Source organism: Schistocerca piceifrons, chromosome 3, assembly GCF_021461385.2.
Source record: "Schistocerca piceifrons isolate TAMUIC-IGC-003096 chromosome 3, iqSchPice1.1, whole genome shotgun sequence".
NCBI lineage: Eukaryota > Metazoa > Arthropoda > Insecta > Orthoptera > Acrididae > Schistocerca > Schistocerca piceifrons.
Window position 1 is genome coordinate 279,109,270 of NC_060140.1, and position 14,281 is coordinate 279,123,550.

Sequence of the window (14,281 nt, forward strand, 5' to 3'; positions counted from 1 at the left end):
CTTTTCTTGAACACTCATTAAGTGGTTGAATACTACAAAAAAAATCACTAGTGTTCTCCTAGTGATTGTAATTTTTTTTAAATTCAAAGTTACAATCGGGGATCACACCGCTCTTTGGGCAATATGAAAAATAATCGGTGCTAAAAGGTGAAAACTGGCGATGAAGGGTTCTATTTTTCGTGTTATTTATCCGTTTTGAAGGGCTACAAGCAGATAATCGCAGCAGATCGGCTACTTCCACGTACACGCCTTAAGCCTCGACGCACAGCAACAGGAACAGTATTGCAATTCTGTCAAACGAAGACATGATTTGAGACCGTGGATGTTATATGAAATAAATTGTTGGTATTGTACAGCAACCAGTCAAAAATTGATTTTAGGTTACTTTCATCTACATCTACATCTACATGGATACTCTGCAAATCACATTTAAGTGCCTGGCAGAGGGTTCATCGAACCACCTTCACAATTCTCTATTATTCCAATCTCGTTCAACGCGCGGGAAGAATGAACACCTATATCTTTCCGTATGAGCTCTGATTTCCCTTATTTTATCGTGGTGATCGTTCCTCCCTATGTAAGTCGGTGTCAACAAAATATTTTCGCATTCGGAGGAGAAAGTTGGTGATTGGAATTTCGTGAGAAGATTCCGTCGCAACGAAAAACGCCTTTCTTTTAACGATGTCCATCCCAAATCCTGTATCATTTCTGTGACAGTCTCTCCCATATTTCGCGATAATACAAAACGTGCTGCCTTTCTTTAAACTTTTTCGATGTACTGCGTAAGTCCTATCTGAAAGGATCCCACACCGCGCAGCAGTATTCTAAAAGAGGACGGACAAGCGTAGAGTAGGCAGTCTCCTTAGTAGGTCTGTTACATTTTCTATGTGTCCTGCCAATAAAACTTTATTTAAAAAGTACCGTTAGCGGTTTCGAATTTTTCACAATTCATCATCAGACTGTTTTTTCATGAATGAAATGTGAAACATTTCGAAACTGGTAACAGTTCATCTAAATAAAGTAACCGTAAAATCAACTTGTGGCTGCTTGCCGTACACCATCAACGATTTGTAGGAACATTATTGTCTCAGCAGTGCTGTACCAAGTCTTATGTCACGTTTTTGTTTGCTCGTTCCTGTCGGCACTGATATTAAAATAGCACTGATGGCGTTTTCCCATTTAGTATAATACCGCAATATTTCAAAGTAATGCAAATTTTACGAATAAAAATTACTGCTTTTTTTTAAAAAAAAGAATTACTTAAAAACGAAAAATTTTAGCACTGGTGCTAATTGATATTTCGATTTTTTAGTCGGTTATTAGTAAAAAATAAAAACGTCTGTTATAACCGAGAACAAACAAATACCGGTAATTCACAACTAAGATACCGGTATCGGTTTTAGCTGACTGACTTTTCCCGTCCCTAAGTCCCACTCGCACTCGTCCGATTTTTCATCCGGACGAGTGTGAGAGGAGGGGAACGGTAACAGCCGAGAGAGCGGCACGTACGCTGGACGAGCATGGAGCCCGGAGAGCGATTGTCTGGCGCTCGTGTTTTTTCGCTCCCACGCTGCGGCCGCCGGCCAGCACAAAGGGTCGCACCGGAAGGAAGCCTGCGACGCCAGCTGCGCTCGTGTCGCGTCCAGTAGCCGCACGCCGTACTCACCGTTCAGCGCTCGCTCGCAGTGCTCCCAGACGGCCATGGCGCTCGCCCCAGCGTCGCTAGGCAACCCCGCAGTAGCCGAGACGCCGGCAGTCGCGTCCGGACGAGAACTGAAAGGAACACGAAACGCCAGCCGGCGGACTCCGCACAACGGTACACGCGGGCGACGTAGGTCAGAGCGCGGCGCGAGGAGGAGGTACCGATGCTGGACTGGCTGGACTGCGCCTACCCCGGGCACCCTCTGGAGTCACGGCCGACTGACTGCCGCCGCCGCGCCAGCCCGGGGCGGCCAGGAGACGCGCTCGGCCGAGCGCCGGCCCGCGCATGCGCAGTGCGCGCATTCCTCGCCGCTCCTGGGAGCCGCGCGGCACACTTCGCCGTGGGGCACGGCTGGCGGAAGGCACCTGCCCGAGGGAAAGTCGAGGCGGTCTCCTCCACTCCTCTGCCCGCTTTTATAAGTAAGGCACATCGCACCGCGCCGAGTGTCTCATTCATCTCTGGACGAGGCGGCTGTTTCTTGCGGAGTAGCACCGTGAATCTGAGAAACACTGCGAATGCCAACAGGATCTACAGCTAATGAGCGGTGCCAGCTGGTCCTTGCGTACTCTGAGATGACAAAAGTTGTAGGATACCTCCTACTATCACGTCGCACCTCCTTTTTCCCGGCGAAGTGCAGCAACTCGATGCGTCATGTCGTTCTGAGTCCCCTGCAGAAACATTGAGAAAAGCTGTCGCTATAGCCACTCATAATCGCGAAATAGTTGCGAGTGCAGGATTTTGTCCACGAACTGACCTCTCGATTGCGTCCCAGAAATGTCCGACTGGATTCGTGGCGGGCGATATGGGTGGCCAAAACATTCACTCGAACTGTCCAGAATATTTTTCAAATCAATCGCGAACAATTGTCACCCAGTGACATGGACCATCAATGATCGATTCAGCTGGACATAAGGATTCAGTCTATTCTACGTAAACACTGCTCACGCTCTTATGCATCCATCACCAGCTTGCACAATGCCATGTAGACAACTTGGGTCCATGCCTTCGTGGGGTATGTGCCACACTCAAACCCTACCATCAGCTATTAGTAGGATACCTCCTACTATCGCGTTCCAAGATGCTACTCCAGGCGGGTGTAAAAGGAATGTGCGCAACGGAAAATAATAAACGCTAAAATGAATATTTGGCCCTGTCTGACTACCCCCTGAAGCAGATATTAGCATCTCTTAATTCTATAAATCACAATCTAAACATAAATGAATGATGAAGGCAACTAACTCTACTAAATGATAAACGTTATTCCTGTTTATATACTTACTGTAGATAAAAAACCCTTATATTACAAACTTTACATTTCCTAAATACACTATTGGCCATTAAAATTGCTATACCACGAAGATGACGTGCTACAGACGCGAAATTTAACCGACAGGAAGAAGATGCCGTGATACGTAAAGGATGAGCTTTTCAGAGCATTCACACAAGGTTGGCGCCAGCGGCGACACTTACAACGTGCTGACATGAGGAAAGTTTCCAACCGATTTCTCATACACAAACAGTAGTTGATCGGCGTTGCCTGGTGAAACGTTGTTGTGATGCCTCGTGTAAGGAGGAGAAATCCGTACCATCACGTTTCCGACTTTGATAAAGGTCGGATTGTAGCCTATCGCGATTGCGGTTTATCGTATCGCGACATTGCTGCTCGCGTTGGTCGAGATCCAATGACTGTTGGCAGAATATGGAATCGGTGGGTTAAGGAGGGTAATACGGAACGCCGTGCTGGATCCCAACGGCCTCGTATCACTAGCAGTCGAGATGATAGGCATCTTATCCGCATGGCTGTGACGGATCGTGCAGCCACGTCTCGATCCCTGAGTCAATAGATCGGGACGTTTGCAAGACAACCATCTGCACGAACATTTCGACGACGTTTGCAGCAGCATGGACTATCAGCTCGTAGATCATGGCTGCGGTTACTCTTGACGCTGCACCACAGACAGGAGCGCCTGCGATGGTGTACTCAACGACGAACCTGGGTGCACGAATGACAAAACGTCATTTTTTCGGATGAATCCAGGTTCTGTTTACAGCATCATGATGGTCGCGTCCATGTTTGGCGACATCGCGGTGAACGCACATTGGAAGCGGGTATTCGTCATCGCCATACTGGCGTATCTCCAGCGTGATGGTATGGGATGCCATTGGTTACACGTCTCGGTCACCTCTTGTTCGCATTGACGGCACTTTGAACAGTGGACGTTACATTTCATATGAGTTACGACCCGTGGCTCTACCCTTCATTCGATCCCTGCGAAACCCTACATTTCAGCAGGATAATGCACGACCGCATGTTGCAGGTCCTGTACGGGCCTTTCTGGTACAGAAAATGTTCGACTGCTGCTCTGGCCAGCACATTCTCCAGATCTCTCACCAACTGAAAGCACCTTTTCAATGGTGGCCGAGTAACTGGCTTGTCACAATACGCCAGTCACTACCCTTGATGAACTGTGGTATCGTGTTGAAGCTGCATGGGCAGCTGTACCTGTACACGCCATTCAAGCTCTGTTTGACTCAATGCCCAGGTGTATCAAGACCGTTATTACGGCCAGAGGTGGTTGTTCTGGGTACTGATTTCTCAGGATCTATGCACCCAAATTGCGTGAAAATGTAATCACATGTCAGTTCTAGTATAACATATCTGTCCAATGAATACCCATTTATCATCTGCATTTCTTGTTGGTGTAGCAATTTAATGGCCAGTAGTGTAAAATTAATAATCAATTGCCCAACTCTGCCCTGTATTATGACTACGCGATCTGATATCAATAACGCGAAATGACTGACATCATCCACGTACCAAACACTAGAAGACACCACTTTCAAAGATGATCTACAGTGGTGTGGAACCTCAGTGGAAATAAACTAACGTGGTCACAGCTGTTTAGCTTTTATAGCCCTAATAATCCGAAGCAAGTTGCGATGTCACCGTATGCACTGCGTCCGGTACGTTGAAGTGATGGTTCCCGTACTCGTCTGCAACGATTCAGGAACTCCAGCCACAAGTAAACTCTTTCAAACAGTAGGACGGCAGAAGGGGGTACTCTGACTAGTATACTCTAATACTGTCTTCTCCTCTCTGTGTTCTACAGACGAGAAACGGGAACTCCCAGCCACAACGACGCAGTTCAGATAACGTCTCAACGTAAGTATAGGCAAAGGAAGTGCTATCAATTACTGAATGCTGCATACGCAACGACGACTTCCAACCCAGAGGTGAAGTCCAGAATCGTATAGGTTCGCAACAGTAGAGTGCCTAACTGTTCTAACTATAAACTCTCCTGAGAGCAAAGACAGCAAGTCCGTCTGCACCAACAAAGCAGATATCGAGCGACCGTCACACACGGGTGCTCGCAACGGAAGACCTCGTGTCTCCACCGCTGGCTTCCCAGCAAGGCTCAGCTCCCCACCATCGTAATTCCGAAAACGAATCATATTCCTGGAATCACGGAATATTCTCCCTCTCTAGAGACTCTTCCGAACGCCGACCAACCACATTTTAGTCTTTTGTCGTCCACCGCGGAAAGTTTGCGAGGAAAAACCTATACTCGCACAATGGTACGCTTCTGAGTAAAAATCCTTGTGTCTTTGCGCTCAGGTGTCCAGACTGTTCGCCTTGGCACTTCCTGTGTGGAGCTGAACCACCACACTTGTGTGGGGCTTACACCCAGGGTTTGAGTTCTTCCTGTCGTTTCATTTCCACTGTCGTTCCCACCTCTACTTGTATAGGCAATCATTCATTACTCCATTCTAATAACAAAGACGCTGCGTCACTTTTCATGAAATAAGCGTTAACAATTATTTACAAGGCGTACGTGACAATGTCAGTCTCCTTTCTATATTCATATATACAATGTACAACCTATCACATTATACCTAATTGTGTTTGTTGACTACGGCAAAGTATGTGGATGCGTGCTTGTAACGTGCGAAATTATAGCCACCTTACAACGTCGTACCTCCTTTTGCCCGGCGACGTCCAGCAATTCGATGTGGCTTGTAGTCAACAAGTCGTTCTAAGTCTCCTGAAGAAAAATTGAGAAATGCTACATATATATCTACATCTACATTTATACTCCGCAAGCCACCCAACGGCGAGTGGCGGAGGGCACTTTACTGCCACTGTCATCACCTCCCTTTCCTGTTCCAGTCGCGTATGGTCTGCGGGAAGAACGACTGCCGGAGAGCCTCCGTGCGCGCTCGAATCTCTCTAATTTTACATTCGTGATCTCCTCGGGAGGTATAAGTAGCGGGAAGCAATATATTCGATACCTCATCCAGAAACGCACCCTCTCCAAACCTGGGCAGCGAGCTACACCGCGATGCAGAGCGCCTCTCTTGCGGAGTCAGCGACTTGAGTTTGTTAAACATCACCGTAAGGCAATCACGCTTACCAAATAACCCTGTGACGAAACGCGCCGCTCTTCTTTGGATCTTCTCTATCTCCTCTGTCAACCCGACCTGGTACGAATCCTACACTGATGAGCAATACTCAAGTATAGGTCGAACGAGTGTTTTGTAAGCCACCTGCTTTGTTGATGGACTACATTTTCTAAGGGCTCTCCCAATGAATCTCAACCTGGCACCCGCCTTACCAACAATTAATTTTATATGATCAATCCACTTCAAATCGTTCCGTGCGCATATTCCCAGATATTTTACAGATGTAACTGCTACCAGTGTTTATTCCGCTATCATATAATCATACAATAAAGGATCCTTCTTTCTATGTATTCGCAATACATTACATTTGCCTATGTTAAGGGTCAGTTGCTATTCCCTGCGCCAAGTGCCTATCCGCTGCAGATCTTCCTGAATTCCGCTGCAATTTTCTAATGCTGCAACTTCTCTGTATACTACAGCATCACCCGCGAAAAGCCGCATGGAACTTCCGACACTATCTACTAGGTCATTTATATATACTGCGAAAAGCAACGGGCCGGCCGGGGTGGCCGAGCGGTTCTAGGCGCTACAGTCTGGAACCGCGCGACCGCTACGGTCGCAGGTTCGAATTCTGCCTCGGGCATGGATGTGTGTGATGTCCTTAGGTTAGTTAGGTTTAAGCAGTTCTAAGTTCTAGGGGACTGATGACCTGAGAAGTTAAGTCCCATAGTGCTCAGAGCCATTTGAACCATTTTGAAAAGCAATGGTCCCATAACACTCCCCTGTGGCACGCCAGAGGTTACTTTAACGTCTGTAGACGTCTCTCCATTGAGAACAACATGCTGCGTTCTGTTTGCTAAAAACTCTTCAATCCAGCCACATAGCTGGTGTGATATTCCGTAGGATGTCACTATAGCCACTCATAATTGCGAAAGAGTTGCCAGTGCAGGATTTTGTCCACGAACTGACCTCTCTATTACGTCCCAGAAATGTTCGATTGGATTCGTGGCGGGCGATATGGGTGGCCAAATCATTCAGGCGAACTGTCCAGAATATTCTTCAAATAAAACGCGAACAATTGTAACTCAGTGACATGGAGCATTGTCATGCACAAACGGCTGAAAATTGTCTGTAGGTAGCCGAGCGTAACCATTCCAGTCAGTGATTGGTTCAGTTGTACCAAAGGATCCAGTCCACTCCAGTCCACTCCAGCCGGCCGAAGTGGCCGAGCGGTTCTGTGCGCTACAGTCTGGAAACGCGCTGCCGCTACGGTCACAGGTTCGAATCCTGCCTTCGGCATGGATGTGTGTGATGTCTTTACGTTAGTTAGGTTTAAGTAGTTCTAAGTTCTAGGGGACTGATGACCTGAGAAGTTAAGTCCCATAGTGCTCAGAGCCATTTGAACCAACTGCCCACGCCATTATGGATCCACCACCAGCTTGCACAATGTCATGTCGACAATTTGGGTCCATGGCTTCGTGGGGTACGTGCCACATTCAAACCCTATCATCAGCTCTCACCATCTGAAATCGGGACTCGTCTGATTGGGACAAGCTTTTCCATCCGTCTAGGGTCCAACCGAGTTGCTCACGAGCGCAAGAGAGGCGCTGCAGGCGATATCGTGCTGTTACCAAAGGCACTCGTGTCGATCGTCTGCTGCTATACCTCATTAACACGAAATTTCGCCGCACTTTCCTAACAGATACGTTCGTCTCACGTCCCACACAGATTTCTGCGGTTATTTCTTGCAGTGTTGCTTCTCTGTTAGCACTGACAACTCTACACGAACGCTTCTGCTCTCGGTCGTTAAGTGAAGGCCATCGGCCACTGTGTTGTCCGTTGTGAGAGGTAATGCCTGAAATTTGGTATTCTTGCCACACTCTTGACACTGTAGATCACGGAATATTGAATTCCGTAACGATTTCCGAAATGGAACGTTCCATGCGTCCAGCTCCATCTAGCTTCCACATTCAAAGACTGTTAATTCGCGCCGTGCGGCCACAATCACGTCGAAGCCTTGTCACGTGAATGACAGCTCCGCCAATGCACTGCCCTTTTATAACCTGTGCAGGTGATGCTAACGCCATCCGAGTATGTGCGTGTCGCTATCCCATGACTAGTCACCTTAATGTGTACACAGAATTACTCTTCCTGTAATTTGATTTGCATTATCTGCACAATATGCAGTGAGGCTGTTTACATCAAAGTAACAGAAATTCAATGAAGACTTTATAAGACAGTTAACATCAATAGCTGTCTCCCAACAGCCTGTTCAATGAGGTCCATAAACCTGTTTCCTATTATCTTTTCAGGATCAAAATATCTTACAACTATAGGGAACATCTCTCTGCTCTTTTGGTTGGACACATCGGTGGTAACAGAGAAAAAATTGCTTTATTTAGCTGGATCTTTCAAAACTTAAATGAAGTTCTGAACACTTGTTGGAGCCGAAACCCTTTAACAGCTGCTTCTGCCCTAGTTCGACCACATGTCATCATCTCAGCCAAATGGGTCTGTTTATAAATAATTTTTCTGCTCCCAGTCACGATTTTCTTTTATTCAGATTTCACACGTCGCATTTCGGGAAATGATTCCCAGTTTCACGTATGTTTTCTTTTTGTACTATGCCATTTTTACGTGATGTTTTCGATGCGTAAAATTCTGCTATATTTTGTTGACTTTCCTGCAATATATAAAAAACGCACAATTTTAGTTAGTTATCGATTTTTATATATACCGGGTGATCAAAAAGTCAGTATAAATTTGAAAACTGAATAAATCACAGAATAATGTAGATAGAGAGATACAAATTGACACACACGTGCTTGGAATGACATGGGGTTTTATTAGAACCAAAAAAATACAAAAGTTCAAAAAATATCCGACAGATGCTGCTTCATCTGATCAGAATAGCAATAATTACCATAACAAAGTAAGACAAAGCCAAGATGATGTTCTTTGCAGGAAATGCTCAATATGTCCACCATCATTCCTCAACAATAGCTGTAGTCGAGGAAAAATGTTGTGAACAGCACTGTAAAGCATGTCCGGAGTTATGGTGAGGCATTGGCGTCGGATGTTGTCTTTCAGCATCCCTAGAGATGTCGGTCGATCACGATACGCTTGCGACTTCAGGTAACCCCAAAGCCAATAGTCGCACGGACTGAGGTCTGGGGACCTGGGATGCCAAGCATGGCGAAAGTGTCGGCTGAGCACACGATCATCACCAAACGACGCGCGCAACAGATCTTTCACGCGTCTAGCAATATGGGGTGGTTCTAATAAAACCCCATGTCATTCCAAAAAGTGTGTCAATTTTTACCTCTCTATCTACATTATTCCGTTGTTTATTACGTTTTCAAATTTATACTGACTTTCTGATCACCCGGTATATAATTAGTGGCGAAATATGGAAGGACTTATACTTACAGTTTTCTTCCTGTCCATTTGTGAAGAGTCTTACATTTGTCAAACATCACACACAACTTTCACTGCACAGTATGCATCGATGATAACTTACATAAATGAACTCTTAGAAAGGAGTTTTTAGATGTAGTCAACAAAGATAATGTTACAGGCTTTCCACAGAGTATGGTATGCTTTTGTACAGAAGGTATTTATCTCCGCAATATGGATCATAATTTGTTTACATCTAAAACACCTTTGAACCAAGAAAACATAAAACAAGAAATAAGTATAGTGAAACAGAGAGCAGTTGCTAATAATTATACTGCTTCCATCGTTGATACAGTCCTAGACAAAATGAAGGAAGACCCAAACACAAACAGCACCACAGAGAAAAAAACAAAAACGAATATATATTTACCACCCCATATATATATATATATATATATATATATCACAGAACATTCCAAATATTTTCAAAAACCACAAAGTAAAAATTGGGTTTTCTACATTAAATAAACTACAACAAAAAGTAATTAATACATAATCAATATATATTATAAAACTAACTGTACAATGTGTGTGCCGCTAAAACTCAGAAACGAGTCCCAGTACGATCAAGGAGTTATATGGAATGATAGCCCTCTATCCCCCATGCATGTAGGACGTTCCCGCCGGCCGATGTGGCCGAGCGGTTCTACGCGCTTCGGTCTGGAACCGCGCGGCCGCTACGGTCGTAGGTTCGAATCCTGCCTCGGTCATGGATGTGTGTGATGTCCTTTGGTTAGTTAGGTTTAATTAGTTCTAAGTTCTAGGGGACTGATGACCTCAGATCTTAAGTCCCATAGTGCTCAGAGCCATTTGCACCATTTTTAGGAGGTTCCTGTTTTTATCTGAAGGGAGTGCTTTTGAAGATATGAGGGCTGGGAAGTTTCCCCCTCTAGAAATTTCTAGAACATTCCAGAACATTCGATAGTATTCGAGAACATTCTAGAGTATTCTAGAGCATTCCACAACATTCCAGAATGTTCCGGAATGTTTCACAATGATCCGGAATGTTCTGTAATGTTCGAGAATAATCTGGAATATCCGGGAAGATTCCAGAATTTTCGAGAACATCCCGGAAGAATCCAGATCATTCTGGAACATACCAGAACACTCTCGAATGTTGTGGAATGTTCTGGAACGTTGTGGACCATCCGAAGCCTGTTTGGTACGTTCTGGACTTCGCCACTGTTGGGGCTACCTATTGGCAGGGGTATATAGAGCAAGACCCGTTGTGGTTTAGAACGACAGTTTCTAATTAGTGACGAAGTAAAGAACCGGATAAGTAGTGCGGCGAGTGACTAAAAACAAACAGTGAAGTGTGAGCAGTCAAAGTGATACAGCGGCCAAATACAAATCAAAAACAAAGTGTGAAATGTGTGTAAAGCGTACTTAATGTATTTGTTAATAAAAATTTTTTTATTTATCTTTTAGACAATGCCTAAAAGAGGAGTAGTAGTAATCTATACATACTATGTATTGTGTACCATGTTGTGTGTTTTCCACATCTCCTCCTAAACCACTGGACTGATTTAAACCAAACTTGGTACACATATGCCTTAAGGTCAGGTGACGATTACTGTGGGGATAAGAACCGGCTAAACGGGTGGGAGGGTGAAAAAGAAGCGTAGCCTGTGACACGTGAATTCTCAGACTTTATTCATCCAGTATTTGAAAATGAGAGCACTTAGCGACTTGCACAATTTCAAACACTTACAAAATATTTTCTCTCTGAAAATCCCTAAAAAATAATGAAAGGAAAAATGTTTATAACTTACTACTTTTCCGCTGTTCATGCAGTAAAAGTACCGCATGAGGCACGACGTTATAATTTATTGATTCTTTACGACTAACTTTGTGCAAGACACATTTTGCAGATAGTGTACACATACACCACTGAATGTAAGTGCAAAATTATATTATTGTAATACACGTAATGCAGGAGATATGGCGCCATAAACAGTGAGATGTTAGCTCAAGAGATACGACATCATAAACGTTAAGAACAAGACCAGACGCTACGTGACACGAGTATGGATGCTCAGTTGTAAATAAATACCTGGACAACGTCGGGTTTCTCCGCTGGTATAAAGTATGATCATGACCCATACTCAGACTCTGGAATATACAAAGCAACAAGCCAGGAATGCTCCATGTTCTACGTAGTACAGAATACAGGATACCCATCTCAAAATGTAGAGCAAAGTGTCAAATTACTCCACAGACTAAATAAAGGGCGTGAAACGTATTTGTCAGAAGAACTGGAAGTATATTCACATTACAGAAAATATGAAGATAAAATGTTAAACGAAATACTTGAAAGCGAATCAGTGAATTTTTTCAGATGCTTTGAAAATACACTTAAATGAAAATAGTAAGACAGAGAAATAAATGTTGTCGTTGTTGTGGTCTTCAGTCCTGAGACTGGTTTGATGCAGCTCTCCATGCTACTCTATCCTGTGCAAGCTTCTTCATCTCCCAGTACTTACTGCAACCTACATCCTTCTGAATCTACTTAGTGTATTCATCTCTTGGTCTCCCTCTACGATTTTTACCCTCCACGCTGCCCTCCAATGCTAAATTTGTGACCCTTTGATGCCTCAGAACATGTCCTACCAACCGATCCCTTCTTCTCGTCAAGTTGTGCCACAAACTCCTCTTCTCCCCAATTCTATTCAATACCTCCTCATTAGTTAAGTGATCTACCCATCTAATCTTCAGCATTCTTCGGTAGCACCACATTTCGAAACCTTCTATTCTCTTCTTGTCCAAACTATTTATCGTCCATGTTTCACTTCCATACATGGCTACACTCCATACAAGTACTTTCAGAAACGACTTCCTGACACTTAAATCTATACTCGATGTTAACAAATTTCTCTTCTTCAGAAACGCTTTCCTTGCCATTGCCAGTCTACATTTTATATCCTCTCTACTTCGACCATCATCAGTTATTTTGCTCCCCAAATAGCAAAGCTCTTTTACTACTTGAAGTGTCTCATTTCCTAATCTAATTCCCTCAGCATCACCCGACTTAAAATTTGACTACATTCCATTATCCTCGTTTTGCTTTTGTTGATGTTCATCTTATATCCTCCTTTCAAGACACTGTCCATTCCGTTCAATTGCTCTTCCAACTCCTTTGCTGTCTCTGACAGAATTACAATGTCATCGGCGAACCTCAAAGTTTTTTATTTCTTCTCCAAGGATTTTAATACCTACTCCGAATTTTCCTTTTGTTTCCTTTACTTCTTGCTCAATATACAGATTGAATAACATCGGGAAGAGGCTACAAACCTGTCTCAGTCCCATCCCAACTACTACTTCCCTTTCAAGCCCCTGGACTCTTATAACTGCCATCTGGTTTCTGTACAAATTGTAAATAGCCTTTCGCTCCCTGTATTTTACCCCTGCCACCTTTAGAAATAAATATCATTGTAAAATAGATATAAGCAAATTATGATCCATATTGTGAAGGCAAATACCCTCTGTACTAAAGTATATCATACTCTGTGAAAGACCTGTAGCATTATATCTGTCAACTACATCTAAGAACATCTTTGTAATTGTTTGTTTGTGTAAGATGTTATCGATGTACGAGGCCTATTCGGGAAGTAAGATCCAATCGGTCACAAAATGGAAACCACTGTGAAAATAAAAGAAATGTTTTATTGCCAACAGTTAGCTAAACCTTCCAGATACTTGCCTACAAGGTCGCCGCTCAGACTCAGACATTTGTAGTAGAACTGTGCCAAATTTCCAGTACCCTCGTCACAGAAGGCAGCCGCCTCTGCTTTCAGCCAGTTCTCTATGCTATTCTACAGCTCGTTGTCTGTGCCAAAATGTTGTCTTGATAGCCAGCGGTTCATGTGGGCAGAGATGAAACTCAGAGGGAGACAATTACGGGCTGTATTGTGGGTGATCAAACACCTCCCATCGAAAACGCTACAGGAGAGTCTTCATTGCCCCTGCGGAGTGCGGCCGAGAATTGTCATTAAGAAGGAAACACGTGACAGTTGAGATATGTGGGCTGCATGACATCAGGCGAAATCTCTCACCAGGTCCCCATACTTGGCAGGAGAAACTATTTTCTAGGCATCTTTACGTGCTCACTGTGCGCTCAGAATTGAAAAGAGCGACGTGGCGCGAGCGACGAGCATACTAGAGACACTGCCCAACACATCTATGCAAAGCTTCACCGGCTTTTCACTATGGTTTCCTTACTTTCCGAATAGGCCTCGTTTATTGTGCACTGAAAGTTGTGTGTGACGTTAACATGTGTGAGACTCTGCACAAACGGACCATAAGCAAACTGTCAGTACAAAGTTCCTCCAAATTTTGCCACTAACTACATAAAAAATCGATAACCAAATAAAAGTTGAGTTTTTTATTTATTGCAGTAAAGTCAACAAAGCAAAACAGAACGTCACACATCGAAAACATAACGTAAACATGGCATAGTACAAAGAGAAAACTCACTCGAAAATTGGAATCATTTCCCGAAATGCATTGTGTAAAATAGGAAGGAAAGAAAATCGTAACTGGTAGCAGAAAATGTATTTATAAGCAAACCCACTGTTTTCACAGTCGCAGGCTTTCGCAAAACTATTTATAATGAACAAAAACAGATCTTAGCCAAATTAGAATCATGAAAGGATTCCTTCGACAATTTATTTCCACAGTCCATACTTATGTAGCTAATATTATGTTTGACAGTATGGGAAACGA

General features: G+C 44.0%; 1 protein-coding gene across 1 annotated transcript in view; it reads right to left on the reverse strand.

Annotated features, from left to right (window-relative positions):
- LOC124789390 (serine-rich adhesin for platelets-like) overlaps positions 1-1,906 on the reverse strand; it is a 371,977-nt gene extending 370,071 nt beyond the window's left edge. Inside the window, exon 1 of the mRNA XM_047256721.1 lies at positions 1,667-1,906. The gene's annotated coding sequence lies outside the window, so the exon portion shown is untranslated. The remainder of the gene's footprint in view (positions 1-1,666) is intronic.
- Positions 1,907-14,281: the final 12,375 nt, after the last annotated feature.